Source organism: Phocoena sinus, chromosome 7, assembly GCF_008692025.1.
Source record: "Phocoena sinus isolate mPhoSin1 chromosome 7, mPhoSin1.pri, whole genome shotgun sequence".
Taxonomy (NCBI): Eukaryota; Metazoa; Chordata; class Mammalia; order Artiodactyla; family Phocoenidae; genus Phocoena; species Phocoena sinus.
In genome coordinates this window covers 27,454,258-27,468,601 of record NC_045769.1, presented here as the reverse complement: position 1 = coordinate 27,468,601, position 14,344 = coordinate 27,454,258, and the positions used below count along the sequence as shown (strand labels likewise).

The 14,344-nt window shown below is 36.8% G+C and overlaps 1 protein-coding gene across 8 annotated transcripts in view; it reads left to right on the top strand.

Annotated features, from left to right (window-relative positions):
• The window catches only part of MAP2 (microtubule associated protein 2), a 278,280-nt gene that overhangs the window by 169,044 nt on the left and 94,892 nt on the right, over positions 1-14,344 (top strand). For 5 of the 8 annotated variants that reach the window (XM_032637128.1, XM_032637130.1, XM_032637132.1 and 2 more), the window contains exon 3: positions 3,883-3,960. The exons of the other annotated variants lie outside the window; for them this stretch is intronic. The gene's annotated coding sequence lies outside the window, so the exon portion shown is untranslated. The remainder of the gene's footprint in view (positions 1-3,882; positions 3,961-14,344) is intronic. 8 annotated transcript variants of the gene reach the window in all.

The window sequence follows — 14,344 nt, the reverse complement described above, 5'->3', positions numbered from 1 at the left end:
TCAACCCTATAGGTGTCACATAACTTGCATATAAATATACCACAGCCAAACATGGATTATATGCAGCCTAAGTGCATTGACTGCATGTCCTATTTATCTGAGTAACCAGCTGATAAAAGCTGATTTTGTTTATAGCTGAACAAGTGTTTGTCTTGGGTTCCTCCTTAAATGATTCACATCTTACTTTGTGATGCCAGTGCACATCCTGTTCTCTATCATGGCTAGGCAGCCCTTAAATATCATTGTCAACCAGTTGATTTTGTCAGGTGTCAGTCATGATTCTCGACAATGTTCAGACCCAGCTCTAAGAAGTTCTGGAAAGTGGCATAAGCAAACCTGATAGAAATAATGGAGCAGCTGAGTAAATTTCAATTTGTTCAAGAAGCTGAATATACTGAATAATAGATGTGCTAAGTATTTCCAGTAAACTGCAGTTTTCCATTGGTGAAATACCACTTCTCAGAGAAGCCACAAAGCCTTTATGTCTGAACTTGTTGTTAACCAGAGTTGAAGATCTGAAACCAACTCTCAGGGTCTATAAAGGCTGAAAGGCTTGACTGCTTTCTAGTTGTGGCATGCTGGGAAGGGCATTTTAAAGTCTCTTGATCTCAGTTTTCTCATCTGTAAAAGGGGGATAATAACAGTTGCCTCCTTAGAGGGTGATTGTGAGGAATAAGTGAATTAATGTATATGAAGTGCTTGGAACATTGGCACATAATAAGTGCTGTGTAAGTGTTTGCTAATATTATTTTAGGGGTGTTGCAGCCTGTCTATATAATATATCAAATACTAAAACTGTGCCAAATAATATTCTTAACAAAAACTGTGTTAATTTAAACCTTTTGGTACGGAATAAAAATGATCACCTCTAACTGCACTGTGTTAATTTAAAATGACTATTCGATTTTATGTGCCTTATGGAATAGGCCATAAGTTGCTTTTTAAAAATAATTCCCAGGGACTTCCCTGGTGGTGCAGTGGTCAAGAATCTGCCTGCCAGTGCAGGGGACACGGGTTCGAGCTCTGGTCCGGGAAGATCCCACATGCTGTGGAACAACTAAGTCTGTGTGCCACAACTACTGAGCCTGTGCTCCAGAACCCGTGAGCCACAACTACTGAGCCCGTGTGCCACAACTACTGAAGCCCGCATGCCTAGATCCCGTGCTCCGCAACAAGAGAAGCCACCACAATGAGAAGCCCGCACACTGCAACGAAGAGTATCCCCTGCTCAACACAATCAGAGAAAGCCTGCACACAGCAACGAAGACCCAAAATAAAACAAATAAAAAATTAACTAAAAAAAAATAATAATAATTCCCAGATGACATTTATCTTTTTCTCATAAAATAAAGCCTAGAAAAAAGATAGTCATTTTAATTTTATAACAAACCAAAAAACCACACAAAAGTCTGGATGATGGGTAAATGGGGCATTATTTTATGACTAATAGGTGCTGGGCAGGGCACGGTCAACTTTCAAATAATCATCTCATCCTTTGGCCAATAATTCTCCAGTTCTGTTGGAATTAAATTAGTTTTTAAGTGTTTAAGGCTGGAATTTCTCTCATTCATATATAACTATTGAGTTAATTTTTGGAAAAACTTTAAAAGACGGGATTATTTTTCAATATTGTTTTTAGTGTTACTCAAATGACGAATATGTTCCTTGATAACAGGTGTAAACAAACATTTTCTGTAAAGGGCCAGATAGTAAATATTTGGGGTGATACGTAAATATATAAAGGACCACATGGTCTCTGTCACAACTACTCCGCTCTGGCAGTGGAGCATGAATGCAGCCATAGACAACAAGGAAATGAATGGACGTGGCTGTGTGCCCAGAACACTATATTTGGAAAAACAGGCAGCATCAGGATGGACTGGGTCCATGGGCCATAGTTAGCTGACCCCTGTTCTTAGAGAATTCCTATTTTTCTTATTTTTACTAGAGTAAAATATACACGCACACATATATAATTTTGTACTTGCACACATATATGTGTGTGCACATTACTTTGAAAATCATGAAGATGAAGTGAAAAAACTATGCATGTTAAAGAATTTAAGGAAAAGAAGGAACTTAAAGAAGAAATAAAGGATGATATTTTGTTCAGTATTCATTGATTAATTACCCAAAAACTCTTTCTTTCTGAACAAGGTCCAGAGCTGATTTACCATTTTCTTTTTGTTCTAAAATCAACCTGTGAGGTTTAATTTGCTTTTGATCAAAACTACCCTTAAAAATTCTTTAGTCTTACTATATGTATAGCATTCTCCAACTTGCTATTTTCACTTTACATTGTGTTTAAACACTTGTTTTATATTTTGGTTATCTTTTCATACCAGTACTCATAACACTAGTTGATACTGTTTAAAAGCTGCAAAATATTCTAGTCTTCAAATGTGTTGTCATTTATTTAACTAATTTATTGATGTTGTTTCCAGTTATTGAAATCATTAACAATTCAATAAAAGTCATTGAGCATTTGCAAAAAGAAAAGTTCTTTAGTCTTGTTATTGGGCATAGAACTCTATATTATAGAGTCTTGTTATTGTGTATAGCACTCTGTATAATAATGTTATATATATTCCAAATTTGAGAACCACTGAGCTGGACTAAAGGAAAAAATAGCTGTGTACAGAGGTCTGGGTAGTCAAATTTTTTTTCCCTAAAATATCTATCAAGTTATTTGAGGGAATGGAAAATTCTACTGTGTTTCTTCTTCCCTGCAGAATTTTCTTTATTTTTTTTAAATGTTAAGCCTTTCTATCTTTAATATGCGTTAATAGATTTGTTTGCTACTGTACATTGTATGTGAATGCTCACGGATTAAGTAAGCTAATACATGTAAAAGCACTTAATACAGGTCCTGGCCCAGTCAGTGTTTGTCACTTTTGAATCAAAACCTTGTCTGCTCATATCCATATACACATTTTTCTTTGAAGGGTCACAGAGAAGAACTGAGGCACCTGCTTTATGTCTTCCCAAGTTTACCTTTCCTTCTGGGTCTTGAAGAAGAATTAATAGCTCTCAGTTTAACTCTTAGGGCTCCTTACTAGTAGAGCAACATCTTCCTTGAGAACAGGATGAGGTCTGTTTTACCAGATGTGAAAATCGCACAGTCCTTGGTGGAGACACATAGTGATGTGTAGATTTAGACATCTATTGTAAGAGAGCAGGACTTAAAAATGAGGCTCAGCTCTGCCCCTTGCATTTAATACACTCATGTATTGAGGGTGAGTACACCTGAATGGCTTATAAGGTACAAAACAAAGCTAGTGCCTTCTAGTAATTGTGTTTATTTCAGTAAGAAATACTTTGTATTGTTCTAGTGGAATTTCTAAGCAGAACTACTAATCCAGAATGACTTTTAGGATTCTGAATGTCAAAATAAGTTTAGTACTCTAGACAGAAAATGTAATTAGTTGTTAAAAAATTCCCTTACATCCTGTGCTGTAGAGAATCAGTGCAGACTGGGCTAGAGGCCCAGTGCTTTAAAGCTTACTGGATGTAATTAACAATTTACCAGGAAAAATATATTCTCTTGGGAGAGAATACAATTGCCTACTCTTTATTAGCTGAAAACAATTTAAACAATTTAAAATATTATTTTTTCTTTTTAAAAGCTTCACTGGAGTGAAGCTAAAAAGTAAGAAAAAATCTGCAACAGTTAGCATTTTCACTTCTCTATTCGAAACACTCAGAAAAGGACCTAGCTCAGTGTATGACTATAAGGAACCATCATGAAATTTATCTCATAGTCTCAGTTACCCAATATAAGAATAAAGCCATGAGTTGAATTTAGTATTGACCTACATGATGTAATTGATATACATGGATCAGAGATTAAATTATTAATTTCCTAACATCTTTTTTTTACAGAAAGAAACCAGAACATATTATCAACCCTTTGAGAACACAATATAACAAACTTTACCATTTTACTACTTCTTTGAATAGGTAAGACCCTATCCTCTCTACAATAAAAGAGTTAACCCACAATTGTGGAAACTAAACCTTTGTTAACCACATTTTTAAAAAAATCTTTATTAAATAAGTATCAATTCATTTTGATAAGGGAAAAATATACATGCATTCTACAGCTAATAGACAGGATTATTAAAATAGCATTTCATAATGCTTTGAATGATTTCATAGTAAATGAATGAAAAAATCTTTCTCTGAAATGAGGATTGAACTAAGCCTGTCTCTCCTGCTATGGTTAACAATACCAATAGTGTCTTCTCAACACTTACTATGTGCCATTTGTGATCCTACATGACTTACTTCACATAAACTAAACCATTTATTCTGTAAAACAACCCTGTGAGTAGATATAAGGTTGCTCCTTTTATAGATTAGGGGCATGAGGCAGAGAGAGAGGAGGTAGGTAGGTATAGGTATAGAAGTTCACCCAAGGTTGTATCCTGGGATCTGGGATCAAGGCACTGGAAAGAATGTCAGCCCAGCTGTTATTGTGAGGCTAGTTGTGGTAGAAATGCCTAGTCATCAGATTCTTGTTTGTGTTGAGTTGGTTCTCTCTGATTAAGGAAGAAAAAAAGACAATGCACTTACCCAAAGAGATGGCAGGGAACCGTTTATTTTAGGTTTGTACTTGTTACTTTACAGTTGTTGCATGAGTAAATAAAGGAATGTGTACACTTTAGCTCAGTTTACAAGCAGAAAGAATATTTTCTTTCATGTTACATCTTTGAACTCAAAATTCCTCTGATAAAAGCAGAATAATACTTCAGAAAGAGTACAGATGAATGATTTCTTATTCTAGGAAATGAAGGCTGCATTTTCATGTAATCTCTTGTTACTGGAAGTACTGGATATCCAGTCTTAAATCTGCTGTAGCAGTATGCACTTTTCTCTTTTCATTATTTCTTTATTATTTTATTTTTAATCAAGAAAGCTTACAAAATTTCCAAAGTGAAATATGGGAAATATTATAAGAAATACCTGAGTATCAGCCACATGAATTTGAAAAAATGCTAACATTCAGCTTTGCTGAAATCTTTTCTAAAGAAATAAACCTTTCCCTACTTCCTAAAATGTGTCGTAATCCTGAAGATGATATAACCTTCCTATGTTTAATGATGTCCTAAATTTAATGACATATATATGAAACAATGTCCCGTATAATCATTTACATTTTGAAAGTTTGTATAAATGGCATCATACTGCAGATATTCTTTTGCACCTTGCGTTCACCCAACATTATATTTAGAGATTCATCCATATTGATACATAAAGATCTGGTTGCCTCACTCTGTGGTAAAGTTGACTCATTGTAATGTTTCAATCATCTGGTGCTCAGTATCATTAACTATTATTTCTAAACAACTTTCAGCATTTTGAAGGTTTAATGCTAAAATGGTTTAAGTATGGCTTTCAAAGCATCTCCCAGATTTCTATATAAGAGATCCAAATATCTTAATATGTGATATCATGCCAATTCTGTTTGTTTCATTTTTTCCTATTAGAAAAGATTTTTTGTTGTTTTGTTTTTTTGGCTGTAAGGATATTGCTAACTAATGGTACTCATATTTTTTACTGCTTTTGCCATAACACAATATTGAAATTTGTTTTATTTCCCCATAGGTGAAATACTGACTATTCCCAAAAAGAATGTAAATACTACCCTTGAAATTTGAAAGATACATAAAAGAAAAACACTTTTGTTTGGCCCATGTTATCTGTTCATATGCCCTTCAAAAATCATGAGAGAAACTTTATAAAAGGATTTTTTTCTAATTTTCTCTATCACTACATTTAATGTTACAATTCGTTTAAGGTAAAAGAAATATCAATATATAATAATATTTATAGACATAGAATATTTCATAAATTTTATTTTCTGAAGGGAGTAAATTACTACTCTGACGGAGTTGGGAGAGAAGGAAGAGATTAACTAACCCTTGCTGAGCAAATATGAGTACCTGTAAGATTTGATGCAAGCCTTGCAGGTCACACGTGCAATGCAATTTTGCAGATGGGAAATCAAGGCCAACATATATTGGGTAACTTACTACCATCATATAGTGATTGCAGAGCCCAGATTCAAATTCATCTCTCTCAGACTTCAAAGCTATACTCCTACCAGAAAAAGAATGGGGAAAACATAACCTGTTTGATACCTAAATTGCAGTTTCATTTATTCCACCACTATTAGGATTCATTTATGGGAGTTGAGGGGACTGGTGTTAGAAAAGTAAGGAAGGCACAGTATCTACCCAGAGAGAGAAAACAAGCTATTCAACATCATTCTCAATGGTGAAAAACTGAAACCATTTCCACTAAGATCAGGAACAAGACAAGGTTGCCCACTCTCACCACTTTTTTTTTTTTTTTTTTTTTCAGTATGCGGGCCTCTCACTGTTGTGGCTTCTCCCATTGTGGAGCACAGGCTCCGGACACGCAGGCTCAGTGGCCATGGCTCATGGGCCCAGCCGCTCCGCAGCATGTGGGACCTTCCCGGACCAGGGCACGAACCCATGTCCCCTGCATTGGCAGGCAGACTCTCAACCACTGTGCCACCAGGGAAGCCCTCACCACTATTATTCAACATAGTTTTGGAATTTTTAGCCACAGCAATCAGAGAAGAAAAAGAAATAAAAGGAATCCAATTCAGAAAGAAGAAGTAAAACTGTCACTGTTTGCAGATGACATAATACTATACATAGAGAATCCTAAAGATGCTACCAGAAAACTACTAGAGCTAATCCATGAATTTGGTAAAGTAGCAGAATACAAAATTAATGCACAGAAATCTCTTGCATGCCTATATACTAATGATGAAAAATCTGAAAGAGAAATTAAAGAAGCACTCCCATTTACCATTGCAACAAAAAGAATAAAATACTAGGAATAAACCTACCTAAGGAGAAAAAAGACCTGTATGCAGAAAACTATAAGACACTGAAGAAAGAAATTAAAGATGACACAAAGTGATGGAGAGACATACCATGTTCTTGGATTGGAAGAATCAACATTTTGAAAATGACTATACTACCCAAAGCAATCTACAGATTCAGTGCAATCCCTATCAAACTACCACTGGCATTTTTCACAGAACTAGAACAAAAAATTTCACAATTTGTATGGAAACACAAAAGACCCTGAATAGCCCAAGCAATCTTGAGAAAGAAAAACGGAGCTGGAGGAATCAGGCTCCCTGACTTCAGACTATACTACAAAGCTACAGTAACCAAGACAGTATGCTACTGGCACAAAAACAGAAATACAGATCAATGGAACAAGATAGAAAGCCCAGAGATAAATCCACGCACATATGGTCACCTTATCTTTGATAAAGGAGGCAAGAATATACAATGGGGAAAAGATAGCATCTTCAATAAGTGGTTCTGGGAAAACTGGACAGCTACATTTCAAAGAATGAAATTAGAACACTCCCTAACACCATACACAAAAGTAAACTCAAAATAGAGTAAAGACCTAAATGTAAGGCCTAGGCCCTATAAAACTCTTAGAGGAAATCATAGGCAGAACACTCTGTGATGTAAATCACAGCAAGATCCTTTTTGACCCACCTCCTAGAGAAATGGAAACAAAACCAAAAATAAACAAATAGGACAAAAGAAACTTAAAAGCTTTTGCACAGCAAAGGAAACCATAAACAAGATGAAAAGACAACCCTCAGAATGGGAGAAATTATTTGCAAATGAAGCAACTGATAAAGGATTAATGTCCAAAATATACAAGCAGCTCATGCAGCTCAATATCAAAAAAAAAACAAACAATCCAATCCAGAAATGGGCAGAAGACCTAAATAGACATTTCTCCAAAGAAGATATACAGAGTGCCAACAAACACATGAAAGGATGCTCAAGATCACTAATCATTAGAGAAATGCAAATCAAAACTATAATGAGGGGCTTCCCTGGTGGCACAGTGGTTGAGAGGTCCTCCTGCCGATGCAGGGGACACGGGTTCGTGCCCTGGTCTGGGAAGATCCCACATGCCGCAAAGCGGCTAGGCCCATGAGCCATGGCCACTGAGCCTGCGCGTCTGGAGCCTGTGCTCTGCAACGAGAGAGGCCACAACAGTGAGAAGCCTGCGTACCCCCAAAACAAACAAGCAAACAAAAAAAACTATAATGGGGTATCACTTTACACCAGTCGGAATGGCCATCATCAAAAAGTCTAGAAACAATAAATGCTGGAGAGGGTGTGGAGAAAAGGGAACCCTCTTGCACTGCTGGTGGGAGTGTAAATTGATACAGCCACTATGGAGAACACTATGGAGGTTCCTCAAAAAACTAAAAATAGAGCTACCATACTACCCAGCAGTCCCACTACTGGGCATATACCCTGAGAAGACCATAATTCAAAAAGAGTCATGTACCACAATGTTCATTGCAGCTCTATTTACAATAGTCAGGACATGGAAGCAACCTACATGTCCATCAACAGATGAATGGATAAAGAAGATGTGGCACATATATACAATGGAATATTACTCAGCCATAAAAAGAAATGAAACTGAGTTATTTGTAGTGAGGTGGATGGACCTAGAGACTGTCAAACAGAGTGAAGTAAGTCAGAAAGAGAAAAACAGATACCATACGCTGACACATATATATGGAATCTAAAAAAAAAAAAAAAGCTTCAGGAGAACCTAGTGGCAGGACAGGAAAAAGACGCAGACATAGAGAATGGACTTGAGGACACGGGGAGGGGGAAGGGTAAGCTGGGAGGAAGTGAGAGGGTGGCATAGACTTATATATACACTACAAAATGTAAAATAGATAGCTAGTGGGAAGCAGCCGCATAGCACAGGGAGATCAGCTTGGTGCTTTGTGTCCAAGTAGAAGGGTGGGATAGGGAGGGTGGGAGGGAGACGCAAGAGGGAGGAGATATGGGGGTATATGTATACATATAGTTGATCCACTTTGTTATACAGCAGAAACTAACACACCATGGTAAAGCAATTATACTCCAATAAAGATGTTAAAAAAAGAAAACAAACTATTGAGAATGGCAAAGATTCCTTCTGTCGACTTAAAAAATGCACAACGTGAGTGTTGTAAGTTAAGTTTTATTTAGGGCAAAATGAGGACTGCAGCCGGGGAGACAGCATTTCAGATAGCTCTGAGAAACCGGTCCAAGTAGGCAGGGGGGAAGGTCAGTATATATGTGATTTTGGTGAAGGGGGAATACATGCAATCAAGCACATATTTTTTACAGAAGGTTTCTGCTAGTCTTGTGCAGGTTACTACTAGTCATGGGAAGCAGAAGTCACCACAAAGGATTTTCCTGCTTTTCTAGATCTGAGAATATATAAGAATTGGGCTCATAAAATCAGCTCCTGAGAATATCTAACTATCTGAAGACCTTTTCTGTCTGTTTACGCCACCCCCCACCCCCGCCCCGGAGCACAGAGTGCCTCATTTCTGCTGTCCACCCTGAACTCCTTTCAGGGGGTGTTGAAAATCAGCAGCTGCAGTACCTGATCTAATCCTTGTAGAGGTAGATGACAAGTGCCAATGGCAAGTGCCAATTTGTAGTTGACACTTCAGTGATATCATAAGTGTGACTATTAGATATCTCTATTTTGCTATGCTAACATTGAATGGGATAATAGTGAAAATGCTTTGTAAATGACAAAATGTTTATAATCATGTGCTAATATTACTAATTCTGTAAAATTTAGAATTGATTTTTTCAAACCTAATACATGTAGTTCTTAGTATAAAGGTTGTTATATCTCTCTAACATTTAAGTCTGACCACTTCATAGAATACCAGCATCTTTTTGACACAAAAGTCCCATGTAGACATTTAAAGCATAGTAAACGACCCTGACGATTGCTTTATTTCTGGCCTCCACTACCTATTAGAGGCATATTATTTAACCTTCTTAAGCCTCATTTCAGATAATAACAGTAACAAGCTCATCTCTGTCCAGAATCTAATCATTTCTCATTGTCTTTACCTGTATCATTGGAATCTACTCTCTCTCATTTTAGCGAATGCAGTAGCCTCCTGTGCTCAATATTGCTTTTGTATAATGTATTGTTCACATAGTCTGATCTTTTATAAATCAGTTGATATGACTCTTTTGTTCAGAATCCACCAATGACTGCTCTTAATAGTCAGAAGAAAACCCACACTCCTGCTGTGGCCAGGAAGGTGCTATATAAGCTGACATCTTCTACCTCCCTGATGTCATCTCAACATCCTCTCTTTCCCCACTGAGGGCAGAGACTATGTGATGTTCTGAGCTGTGTCTAGAATGGTATCTCTATCTTGGTGGACCCTCAGTTTTTGAAGGCCTAGAGAGGTTACTTTGGAATACACATGCTATCTTTCACTCACACCAGTGATGGTTGTTGCCCTTTTCATGATTCTTTCAGTTTGTCTTAATAGAGTCTCTCGCTTCTGGAATGCTGAAGAGCTTTCCTGCATCTTTTTGACACATGATTTTATAGCGTTATGACAAAATTTTATTCTACTGATATGTAATCTTGAATCGTAATTTATAGCACCAGAAACACAGAGAAAAATTAGCTGAGTGGAAATGAGAAAACCATTTTGAAAGCAGAACATATTTATTTTCCTATTCCACACCATCTTTTGTCTACATAATACTAAGACTTGCCACAACCTGACATTGCTTAGATTTTGCTTTATCTTCAGAATAGATTTACATCTTTTCATCGTACGTCGATGGGTGAGGTTTATCCTTTAAGACAATATTCTGTAAAATAGGCTGATTTTTTTGTTTCATTTTTACAGTATTCCTTGGGAGCACTTGATGAACGTTTACACTGTTGAGAACATTTGGCAAGAGAAAGACAAACAGTAGGACCACAATACCCCAAGAGTTAAGGGAAAGAGAAAGAAACCCTGGTATTTTCACCATCCTTTCCGAAAATAAGTACCTTGACTTGTGCTGATTACTGTCTCATCAGCATTCAGCTCTGGTCTGTGGCACTCTGTGTGAATAATTTTAAAGGCAGATTAAACATTCTAAAAATAAAATTCTATTGGTAAATTAGGATATCAGATGTTCCCTTTATGAAAGCCTTTTCTAATCTGCACTATCAGCTGGCAGTCATACCCAGACCCCAAACTGTTCTGGCTCTAACTGAGCAAGGACCTATTCTGGGGTGAGGTTTTGAAGAGGGATGTCTCTTGGTTAACTCAAGACAGAAAGAGGGAGCATTGCCCACATACTCTGGCAGGAGTTAAAATAACAATAACAGTCCTCCTACTTAACAGGCTGAGTCACAAGCATATTCTACTGAGTTCTCTGCAATTCCCAGCAGATTGTTTGGGCTGCAATCCTGTAGGCAGAGGTGGGCGCCACCTGCTGCAAAAGGCTCTAGTTCTCGTTCATGAGGGTGCTGTTATTAAGTCTTGCCTTTTAACAGTTTGGCCAGATGGAGATAGGAAAAGACAAAAATTGGGTGCTGATGAGCACTTTTTCTAATGCTTAGAATAAGTAATAGTTATGCATTTAGTTCTTTTATTTGGCCATGACTACAAGTCACTTAATAAGGGAGGCTTACTGTGGGAGGTCTTAAAAGCCAAATCTTGTTGGATGTTTGCCTTTAGAAATTTCTGTAGACCTGTTGCAGTAGCCTTTTCTCAGTCAATTTGGGGAAGGAGTCAAAGTCAATAAGTCTACTTTTTTCTTAAGCAGAAGAGGGAAAATTATTTTACGGTCACTGAGGTACTTCATAATGCAAGTGCGGGACTCTCTTAACCCTCAGTATGGGCCTCCAGTACATTTACCTGAAGCTTTCAATGGCCTTTGATGAGCTTCCCTCTTCCTGGCTCTTGTATAACCTGACTCTCCATCATGTGACTTTTTCATGTAGATAATATCGCTTCTTTTCCCTGTTTAAAACTTTTCTATAATATAAAGGTCCAAACTCACTAAAGACCCTTCAAACTAGGGCTCTAAGTAGCCACTTCTGGACAATCTCCAATCCCTGTCTCTTACTCAGTTGCCTTTCCTTCATTCTAACCACAGCAGACTACTTGTTGTTTCTTCAACTTAATTATTTCTTTGTACTCCATGTTTTTCTCACATTACTTATTGCCTTTGTTATATCTGCGACTCCTGCCTAAATACTCTTTTTCCTCTTGTCTGGCTTACAAAAGCTTATGACTTTTCAATTCAAATGTCATTCCTTCTATGAAGCTTTCTTCTCCAGCCTGAAAAGTAGTATTAATTGTACCTTTTGAGGGAGGAGGCACTTTCATAGCCCTTTAAGTGTATCTAGACTACAGAAAAATCATCTTGCTGTGTAATTATTTTCATCTGTCTTTCTCCCCAGCTCTGTGAAGTCCTCAAAGGCAAAAGTTTTGTCTTCATCATATTTGTGCCTCCAGAAACGTGTTATTCGATGTGAAACAAATTAATATTGAACAAGTTGTTAATAGCTAATAACAACAATAAATAATGAGTAAATAATGATTGAAAGAGTGAGTAGGTGGTATATAAATGAGGGGTTAAAGAGGTGAAAAACAAATGAGCTCTAGCCCAAGGTAGCAGATTTACAAAATAGGTTTTATGATGGTAGTTGTTTTTTAATTGTCATTTCTCTTGTGTGGGTGATTGTTTGTTTGTTGTGGATAAGAAAAAAGAGTATGTTTATAGTCAGAAGGAAGGAGGAAGCTGACACTGTGATTCCAAAAGGGAATATTTAAGGAAACAAAGCTTTGGAGGAGGTGGGAAAAGATCTGCTAAAGAACAAGTGGAGATATTAATATTAACAAAAGCAAGGGCCACCTGTTCTAAGATAAAGTGAAGACAGTAAGGCAGGATGAAGAAGGACTGTGGAGACAGGAAATAGACCAGGTGTAAAGTCTTCTATCATCTCAGGAAAGGCAGTGCTTTCACTTTGTCCTTGGCAAACATCAAACTGTCCTGAGATTCTCTGAAAATGATTGCAAATTCTGTCTCCACCTTGGCCTCAAGGCAGGCATTTGAATAGGACCAACCTGAAGCCTGGGCTCTTTGCACCATCCATACCAGGAAAAGTGAGGGGCATGAAGAAGGTAATTTAGGAAGAGCAGCAGGAAATGCTCTTGCCTCAAGTTGACTCTCTCCCTTCTCCCACTCCAACACCCATGGACTGTCCTAGTGCTGTCGGGATTTGCTGTGTAGGCAACAAATGGAGGATAGTTACTGAAATTTCTTTCATTTAACCCTGTTGCTTCTATTAGTCTCATTCTTTTTTTTTTCTAATCTCATAATATAGTTCTTCAAACTTTTCTGCAACTATATTAGTTAGGATTGGCTAGTTGCTAAAACAAGTAGATTCAGAAGTGTGTTATCACTTTATTTCTTGCTCATTTAACAGTCCTAGCTTAGAGTTTGGGTTGGGAAGCTGTCTTCCCTCTTCATAATCAACTAGGTATCCAGACTCCTTTTATTTGTGACTTTGTTATTGTCTCCATCCAGCTGGTAGAAGAGCAAAGACCAAGGAGGAGCACATGGAAATGTGTATAAGTGAGACCTAGCAGTGAACATATGACGTCTTCTCACATTCCATTAGAGCTGGGTCATGTGACCACATCTAACTGCAAGGGAGGTTAGGTGATGTAATCCTGCTGTGTGCTGAGGAAAAAGAAGACAAAGATTTTGATAAACTGCTAGCAGTCTCTGTTATACCAAAAGAAAATCTGTCTATGGAATTAATATATTTGAACATATGGATCAAATAGTTCAAGCCCTGACAAGAATAGATGCCATTCATACCATAGAGATAAAAATTTTGAATCATAATCTCAGTATCATGTTAAAATAGTAAATATATGAGATACTTCAGTTTATCAAAGTTAATTCATACAGTAGTACACAAATAAGATATTTTTTAAAACGCTCCTTATAGAAATAAATGTTGTATCCAAAAGGATAATGGCTCAAAAAGCATAGTGCCTGGTACTGCTCTTGGTTTTCTTCAATAATTGCTTGCTAAAAGAATCAAATTATTAATTGATAAATGTAGAAAACATCATTGTAGAACAAAATAAGTATTTGTACTCTGATGAGTTTCTAAAATGCATTATAAAAAGACTTGAGTTGGGATGGTAAAATAAAAACTCATTTTGAACTGAAAAAAGAGGTGTCCTTTTAAAGAAAAATAAGTAAAGGTAAAATATTGAGGAAAAAACCCACAGTTTGTACTTTTGCAAAAATTTTTAAAGAATTTTGATTTTTGGATGAATTCACAAATAATATAGGCCCCATATTACATTTTTTATTTGTTTTATCAGTACCATTTATTTGGAGAGTAGTAAATATTGCTGTTTATATGGAGGGTAGCTGTGCATATAATTTTATGTGACCAGAATATTGTGTTA